At 39.6% G+C, this 9,589-nt stretch overlaps 1 protein-coding gene across 2 annotated transcripts in view; it reads left to right on the top strand.

Moving 5' to 3' along the window:
- Positions 1-1,707: 1,707 nt before the first annotated feature.
- Positions 1,708-9,589, top strand: part of oca2 (oculocutaneous albinism II) — a 313,977-nt gene continuing 306,095 nt past the window's right edge. For both annotated transcript variants that reach the window (XM_039744702.1, XM_039744701.1), the window contains exon 1: positions 1,708-2,136. The gene's annotated coding sequence lies outside the window, so the exon portion shown is untranslated. The remainder of the gene's footprint in view (positions 2,137-9,589) is intronic.

Raw genomic sequence — 9,589 nt, 5'->3', positions numbered from 1 at the left:
TGAAGCTAGTGGTTCATGCAAATGAATGCCATCACCTATAGAGTGACACTGAGCAACCTGTGGTTGTAATTGCTTAGAGAAATGTGGCTGGTGGTAAATGAAGACAACAAGGTGTCCTGCACAGGAAAAAGAGACTGGGTGATGTACCGTATGAAAAACGAGTTGTGAAGTGGATGAAGAAAAGTTAAGTGAAGCTCAAGTAAGATTTGGGTACCAACTGCGGTATTACTCTCAACTGTAACTGGCAGCTGTGACTGCAGTGACTATAGGTATTGTTTCGCTAGAAGCAAAAGTTTAAATACTGGTGAATTTCAATTAATAGACCTCCTATGACATTAAGAGAGAAAGGCTTGACACAAAATCTATAGTTTATGATATTATTTCTTTTATCTGTTCTCTTCTGTATAGTCCTTACTTCTTTCCTGTTTTGAACCTCAATCCTTCATAGAAAGTTCTTTCCTTTGCTGTCTACATTTAAGGACCCCTGGAGTATCCTCTATTCTTCCATCAAATTTAAATCTGCCTGGTTTCAGCCAGGGACAGAGAAAGGGCTAAAGGCAGGTTTATACTTAATGCTGTGTTTGCGTTTAAGTCCTCCAGGTGCTTCTGTATCTTCCACAGTCCAAAGACATACAGGTTAGGTGGAATGATGACACTAAATTTGCCTTAAAGTGTGTGCGGTGTGTGAATGTGTTCACTCAGCCACTGACTATCGGACATGGAGAAACACCCTTGCAGCACGCTTTGCTTGGAGGTTATTTGAAAAGATGTGACTGTGGCATGATGTATTCTAACTGATGAATTTTGAGGAGAGAGGCTGGTTACATGGATAGTAGAATAATGAATGAAGGGCTGAATATGACGCAACAGGTCATCAAAGCGCAAGGAAGGCACACAAAAATAAATAAAGTTTATACTTACTGCTTCACACAGTAACTATAAACAAGCCTTGAAGTGTGATTAGCACCTCATTTTTACTTAGCTGCAGAGAAAGAAAGAAAGAAAGAAAGAAAGACGAGTTTAGAATCTTAACAATTAGCAGTGCACAATATGGCAAATCCACATGGAGTGTTAGTCTCAGATCCAGAATGGCCACAGTTGGCTGCAGGTTATTTTTATTTCAGTCACTCTTTTAGTAAGCACTTACTTCTGGAAATGGCATGTTCTTTTGCCTTTATTTTAATTGGCTTGTCCTTGTTTTTTTTTTTTGTTATTCAAACAGTGCTAAGATGTAAAGCAAGCCAGAAAAAAAAAGAAAAAATTGAAGGTCTGAGAAAAATTGAGCTGCTCAGGAACACAAGTGGAAGGTGCTCACAGGAAAAAGGATATGGACAGTTCTGAAAATGTCTGTCTGGTGTGGCAAAACGAGAACACTAACAAGCCATAAAATTAAATAATGATTTTCATTAACAGCAAAAATTGGCATCTAATTACAAAATTGGTTTGCACAAAAATTGCAATCTGCATCCCCACCAGTTATTTGCTCATCTGTTTGCACCTTTTTATTGTTTGACTGCTAGTTAAGGGGAAAAAAAAACACAATTAAGGGGTTCTGAATTTTAAAATGCAAGTCAGTTAAATGTAAGACAAAAGAGGGAAGTGTCATTAGCACCAGTAGTTGTTATCTAATTAAGTTAGTGGTTGGAATGAAAATGTTCAGGGAGTGCAGCTCTTCAGGACACCCAAAACTAATTAGCAAATCAAATCACCTCCAATGAAACCCAGCAGCCACATTAGAGCCCCGGGACTCGAGAATCAGCCTTCAGCAAACAGCTGTGCAAGTAAACAGCTTGGGCAAATTTTACAAGTGGGTGCCGAGGAACAGCCAGCAAAGCTTTGGATCAGGCCAGTGGTTGAAGTTCCCCAACAGTTAAATGAGATATCAAGTGCTGATTAGGTGTCACATGATGTGGGCAGGGGGATGGGCACTCCCACCAGCTGGAGGATGCTGCTGCTTGCACTAAGCGGTGCCCCAAGCAGTGTTAGCATAGCTAGCTTTTACTTGAAAAGCCTTTTTTTTTTTTAAATCCCCCTTCTTTCTTTCTTTTCCTCTCCCCAAGTAAGAACAGGAGCACTTTCAGTTCACTTCTCTTTTATCCTGCACAGAGGACTTCTCATCTAGATCATCAATAAAAGGTAAATGGAAAGTCTTGAAGTTCTTTTACTTTAGTGCTAGATGGTGTCTTATTTTGTTCGGCAGGCAAATGTTTGATATCAGTAGAAAGTATCAATAAGGCCCAACAGATGTGTTATAAGTGGTTTCAAAGGTATGATGTGCTGGTAATAAAATGGTGGGGGGAGTGAGTTTGAAAGTCATCTGTTTGGACTTTAAAAAGGTAACGTTTTCAGCATTTTTGAGATGTTTTACACCTTCTGTGCTTGCTGTTTTAAATGTCCAAACTCTCCAGTATTTCTCCGTACTCCATTTTAATTTACAGGAGTTACATCTGTTTAATGAAACTATTTACTAGTCAGTTTAATTCCCTTATTATGCATGTTGGCCCCATATAAAAAATAGAATGACTGACAATGGAGAGAGTGACAAAGCTGGATTGTTCTCTCTTTTACGTTTTTTGAACATTTTACGTATTACCTTTTTGAGGTAATATTTCCTTTACTGTTTTATGGTGAGCACCATTAGTCAGCAGGGCTTAAAATGTATATTCTAAAACTCATTCTTGCATTTTCTTTTTATATAGCGCCTTTCTTTCTAAATACAAGTGTGTATCATTTACATGAGAAAACTCTACCTGTAAACTTGAGCACTTGGAACCATATATAGTTAAATTTACTTGATTCTTGGGCAGCACGGTGGCACAGTGGGTAGCGCTGCTGCTTCGCAGTAAGGAGACCTGGGTTCGCTTCTCGGGTCCTCCCTGCGTGGAGTTTGCTTGTTCTCCCCGTGTCTGTGTGGGTTTCCTCCGAGTACTCCAGTTTCTTCCCACAGTCCAAAGACATGCAGGTTAGGTGAATTGCTGATCTGAAAATTGTCCCTAGTGTATGCCCTGTGGTGGGCTGGTGCTCTTCCCGGGGTTTGTTTCCTGCCTTGTGCCCTGTGCTGGCTCCTGTGACCCTGTAGTTAGGATATAGAGGGTTGAATAATGACTGACTGACTTGATTCTTATTTTTCTACGTGGAAAACATAGAAAATTTATTTAGGTATTTTGACTTAATCTGACGGCATGGTGGTGCAGTGGTAGTGCTGCTGCCTCGCAGTTAGGAGACCTGGGTTCGCTTTCCAGGTCCTCCCTGTGTGGAGTTTGCATATTCTCCCCGTGTCTGCGTGGGTTTCCTCCCACAGTCCAAAGACATGCAGGTTAGGTGCATTGGCGATTCTAAATTGTCCCTATTGTGTGCTTGGTGTGTGTGAGTGCGCGCCCTGCGGTGGGCTGACGTCCTGCCCGGGGTTTGTTTCCTGCCTTGCGCCCTGTGTTGGCTGGGATTGGCTCCAGCAGACCCCCGTGACCCTGAAGTTAGGATATAGCGGGTTGGATAATGGATGGATGGACTTAATCTGAAAAGATCACATAAAGCAAAAGGAAGTTGTGTTGCTGTCCACGTTTGGGTGTCTGTACATGATTGATTAGTGGAAGCTTCAAAAGAAATTTGACTACCTAATGTAGATTTCAAAAAAGGGATGGATGAATACTGAAATTTTAATCTTAAGTCTTGCTGTATTTTTTTCTAACTTTGGGGTCTCTTCATGATTTAGATGAAATTACATTACATTACTGTGTGTAGAACAAAATTTACAGTGTCATAAAGCATCATGGAGGAACAATGGCTTTGAAAGCTACATCTGTGAGTTTAGTGTTTTGTCCTCCAAGTACTGTTTGTTTTCCTATCTCTTAAAGTAATTGGTGACCCCAAACCGGCCTAGTGGGTGAGTGTGTGATGGACTGGCTGGTTCTTGTGTTTCACACAGTGCCCTCAGGATGGTCTCCTGCCTCTGATGACTGGCTCATATTAGAAGGGTTTGATAAAGGTGTGTTGTGTTAGAAAGTGCTAAAAGCTTGAGGCTTTGTCAAAGCTGTATTGGGCTGAATGGCTTGTTCTCATCTCCTAGGCTTGGAGTTTGGCGTCGTAGTTAAGGTTAGTGGATTCAAATCCCACTACTGATAGTTTGACCATGAGCAAGTCACTTGAACTGAGAAAAGCAAAAATTAATGTAAACAATTGTATCCTAAATGTAAGTTGATTTGGATAAAGGCATCAGCCAAATAAGTACATGCAAATCAAAACTGTTCTAATGCTACTTACTTTGCACTTTGAAAGCTAATATAGGGTTTCTGGGTGTCTTGTCCAGGGTTAGCTTCTTATTGTGAATTTCATGCACATGATTTAAGGAGTATAGTAGAAGATGCTAGTACTTGAAGGTCCTTCTAAACTCCACTGGATTGTGTTAGAATTTGAGTAAACCGGAATTTGCAAGGTATGTTGGACAAAATGGATGGCACTTGTCAATGTTTAACAATAAATGGTATTTAAAAGTACTGGCCCAGCTGTCAACCCAAGTTGGCTATGTGTGTGGGAATGCACTGTCCATTTTACTCTCCTCCTGCCCTGTCCAGTTCATCCTATCGCTCATTCAGTGTTGTCGTGACGTGCCAACTCTCTGCATATCCTAACTCAATAAACCGGTTAAAAAAATCGATGCATTTTCTTGCATTGTGCTGGCATCTTGAGATTCAGCAAAGGAACTTTCCTTGAAGTACGTAAACCAAAGTGCAGCAGCAAGTAACTGAAATGACTGTGTGGCAAAAGGGGAAAAATAATTGCCTTAATGGGAGTTAAGCTCTTTATTCTATTCTGCAAAGCTGCTTAAAATATGCTGCTTTTCCAGTTTTTTGTATTTGTTTTAATTTCTTCAGAATTTTCTACAAACATATTTATAAGATGATTGATCTAAATTAAGCAGCATATTGTGTGTTTTGTTTAAAGGATAATTTGATAAAGTCAACCGGGAGCCTTAACGTAAAATGGGCAGAGTTGTGGTGTTCAACAGATTAGCCATCTTGGAGTTGTGATCTGATCCTTTCGCTTACAAACTAATCCCATTTCCACTACACAGGGTCTTGTTTGTCTCTCCATACATAATGAATGGAGAGGCTTATTGGGGAAAAAGTCAAGGGGAAAAGCAGTTCTGAATCACACACTCTCTTAATACTTAAGCAAATGTGTCTTGTATGATTAGTCTCACTTCTTGTGTGGAGCAACCAGGAAATGAGTTTCACTTGTTTCTGATTTCATAGAAAAACAACACTACTAACGCTTTCAGAGCAATGACATGCTATAACGTAATTATACACAGGGCAGTGGGGGGAGAGGAAAAGACAAAAAAGGAAGTGTTAAAATGGATGGCTAGTCGGGTAACTTGTTTCTTAACTTGCTTTTTCCAAGCCTCATTATTAGAACAAGCTCTGAAAAGGTTGCCAGTTCACAAGTAGACAGCTTAGAGACTTCAACTACGCAAACCACAGCATGCCAAAAAAAAAAAAAAATCTGCGGACGTGGGGCAGACTTGGCTGGGAATCAAACTCCACAACTTGAAGGAGTGAGGCAGCAGGACTTACCGCTGTGTGACCCTGGGTGCGCTCCAGAAGAAGTTAAAATACCTTTTCATTTTTGGAGAGAAAGTTGCTCTGGACTTAACAATGGCAAGTAAAAAAGAACCATAGGTTGCAAAGGCACAAGTAAGGTGTCTGACTTAATAAAGAAACAATATAAAAAGTATGCCTTGTTCTCTGTCTTGTAATATTCAAATCCTGCCTGAAAATCCTGCTATCTTCCCTGACATTTTTGGATCTTCTTTAGCCCATTATTCTATCCTCTGCTGTGCTGTGTATAATTTTAATTTGCAAAATTTTCCCGGTGTTTCATATATTATCATTTGTCTCAGTTTGCAATTTTGTTCTCCTTTCTTGCTTGGGGGGAATGCCTCATGGTGTCTGAAGTTCAACACCATAACCAAAAAAGACTGTACTGTCTGTTTCCTCTCAAATCCATATCTCTTTTGTATCTCTACAAAATATCTATTGCAAAGGTGTGTGGCAGCTCTCTGTTTCCTAGTTCTGGCCTGACATCTCAGCCAAAGTTTGTTCCTGATTTTGCTCAATGCTGGTATGGTAAGCTCCTGTTTCATGAGACACTGAATGGTTTAGGCAACACTTTGTAATTTTTTATTTTTTTTTAAATCCACTTATGGACCTCAATAAAGTGTCTTGCATCAGCCACAGCAATCACCAGTGCAATACTCAAGAACCATGAAGTATCTGAGCTGACATTCTCTTCAGGTCAGGTTGGGGAGCATGCACTGATGCAGCACGTTGCTGCAACCCCCCCAGGCAGACACATGGTCTAGTCCCACCCTCCAGAAATGACCCTGTATTTGCCAAAGCCAGGTGTTACGTGGGCATCCCCTTTAGTCTGGTCCAGCTGCTTGGGTCCTCAACATCGAGGATGCTGCGAGCCAGATCACCCTCGGGGTATGGGGAATCGCATCACATGGCCATAGTGCAGCAAGTAACACTTCTTCACAATATAGGTAATGTGCCTCATTCAGGACTCGAACAAGTGGTTGCTCATGGACACATTCAAACTAGCGGTACCCAAGAATTCTCTGAAGAGACACCGTACTGACGGAGTCCAGTCTTCATCTTGGGTCACTGGATAGCATCCATGTCTCTCAGCCATATAGCATAACGGGAATCACCAGGACTCTAAACTTGGAGCTTCATCCCTTTGCATGTTTAGATTGTCCATGTTACAATATGTTTAGTTTTGGTAAATCTAACTGCTATCATTTTCAGAATAGATTAGTAGTTGGCAGACTAGTGCAAAAGATGCAATGAGGAAGAAAAATTTATGCTAATGCACGTACATAACATTTCAATTTAGTTTCATTGAGGTGATATTGATAAATGGCTGAAAGTTTTTAGAATCACTAATGATTCAGTAACCTTTATCCATCGCTGAACCTAGAAGCAGAATTGGGCATTCTTAAAGCAGGCTCAGCCTTTACATTGATTTGGAACTTGTATGTAACATGTAAGTTAATTTTATCCTGTGTTTTGATAGGCTTTTTTTATAATTCCATATTAAATTGCTTTATTGTTTCTATGTTAAAATTGCATTAGGCATATACAGTACTTGGAAAATCAAACACATTGACACATTGTGATTCGTTAAAATACAGTACTTGTTGCCTGAACACATTTATCAATAGTTGGCAACAATTAAGCATTATGCTTAGAGTAACATGTCTGCTATTGTTCACAGTCCTGCTGTGGTGTTGCTGTTAGAAGAATCCAAGACAATGCCCAGCTTTGCAGCACTAGGTTTATGTTTGTAGGTGGTATGACTTAGTTTGTGAGCCCCTTTCCTAAACTGCCCTCCCATTCTTTTGGAGTGTACACCATACCAGCCAAGAGAGGTAACCAGTCACTAATTAATAAAGCAGTTTATTCCCTGATTCAATTCCAGTGCAGAGTTGAAGGGATCTGTTTATGTTGAGTGTAAGACTATGACCAGTCCACATATTTCAAAGTACTAGTCTGTGGACTGTGAAGATTAGTAGTATTGTCATATAAAATTAAGTTATTACTTGTATGTCCAACCAACATTCACCATGATTTTAATTTTGCCTATTCATCAGTTTATTTTGAGCAGCACACATGGAAATAAAGGGAATGTCCACCCTTCAATATTGTGGGGAAAAACATTCACTACATATGTATATTCATAAGATACTTTGCATTGTGTCAGTGAACAAACAGGCCTATGCCTGTAATTTTGCCGAGTGCATTACGATTAAGTGACCAATGTTAGGCAGATGTTACCCTTATGTGCCATGTCCAAATGTGTTTTGAAGATGTGCAAAGATCTATGTCCTGGGTCTTGCTTTGCTTTATGGATATGCACACATACAGTACAGGCCAAAAGTTTGGTAACACTTCCTCATAGAATATAAAACATGTTTTCAGTTATTTGACCTTTTTTTGTTAAGTACATAACTCCACATGTGCTCATTCATAGTTTTGATGCCTTCAGTGAGAATCTACCAATGTAAATGGTCATGAAAATAAAGAAAACACATTGAATGAGGAGGTATGTGTGTGTGTGTATGTGTATATATATATATATATATATATATATATATATATATATATATATATATATATATATATATATATATATATATATATATATATATATATATATATATATATATCAATATATATATATATATATATATACACATATATATATATATATATATATATATATATATATATATATGTATGTTTTCACAGCACATCACTTTTTCCACATTTTATGTTAGTCTTATTCCAAAATGGATTAAATTCATGTTTTTTCCTCAGACTTCTACATACAACACCGCATAATGACAACGTAAAAAGTTTACTTGAGGTTTTTGCAAATTTATTAAAAATAAAAAAAAAAAACCTGAGAAATCACATATTCACAGCCTTTGCTCAATACTTTGTCGATGAACCTTTGGCAGCAATTACAGCCTCAAGTCTTTTTGAATATGATGCCACAAGCTTGGCACACCTATCTTTGGCCAGTTTCGCCCATTCCTCTTTGCAGCACCTCTCAAGCTCCATCAGGTTGGATGGGAAGCGTCGGTGCACAGCCATTTTAAGATCTCTCCAGAGATGTTCAATCAGATTCAAGTCTGGGATCTGGCTAGGCCGCTCAAGACATTCACAGAATTTTGTTTCTCATGGTCTGAGAGTCCTTCAGGTGCCTTTTGGCAGACTCCAGGCGGGCTGCCATGTGCCTTTTACTAAGGAGTGGCTTCCATCTGGCCACTTTACCATACAGGCCTGATTGGTGGACTTCTGCAGAGATGGTTGTTCATCTGGAAGGTTGTCCTCTGTGGAGAGAGGACCTCTGGAGCTCTGACAGAGTGACCATCGGGTTCTTGGTCACCTCCCTGATTAAGGCCCTTCTCCCCCAATCGCTCAGTTTAGATGGCCTACCAGCTCTAGGAAGAGTCCTGGTGGTTTCGAACTTCTTCCACTTACGGATGATGGAGGCCACTGTGCTCATTGGGACCTTCAAAGCAGCAGAAATTTTTCTGTAACCTTCCCCAGATTTGTGCCTCGAGACAATCCTGCCTCGGAGGTCTACAGACAATTTCTTTGACTTCATGCTTGGTTTGTGCTCTGACATGAACTGTCAGCTGTGGGACCTTATATAGACAGGTGTGTGCCTTTCCAAATCATGTCCAATCAACTGAATTTACCACAGGTGGACTCCAATTAAGCTGCAGAAACATCTCAAGGATGATCAGGGGAAACAGGATGCACCTGAGGTCAATTTTGAGCTTTATGGCAAAGGCTGTGAATACTTCTGTACATGTGCTTTCTCAATTTTTTTATTTTTAATAAATTTGCAAAAACCTGAAACTTTTTTCACGTTGTCATTATGGGGTGTTGTGTGTAGAATTCTAAGGAAAAAACATGAATTTAATCCATTTTGGAATAAGGCTGTAGCATAACAAAATGTGGAAAAAGTGATGCGCTGTGAATACTTTCCGGATGCACTGTGTGTGTATAAAATA

This window comes from Polypterus senegalus, chromosome 2, assembly GCF_016835505.1.
Source record: "Polypterus senegalus isolate Bchr_013 chromosome 2, ASM1683550v1, whole genome shotgun sequence".
NCBI lineage: Eukaryota > Metazoa > Chordata > Cladistia > Polypteriformes > Polypteridae > Polypterus > Polypterus senegalus.
This window is presented reverse-complemented; position numbering and strand designations above follow the sequence as displayed.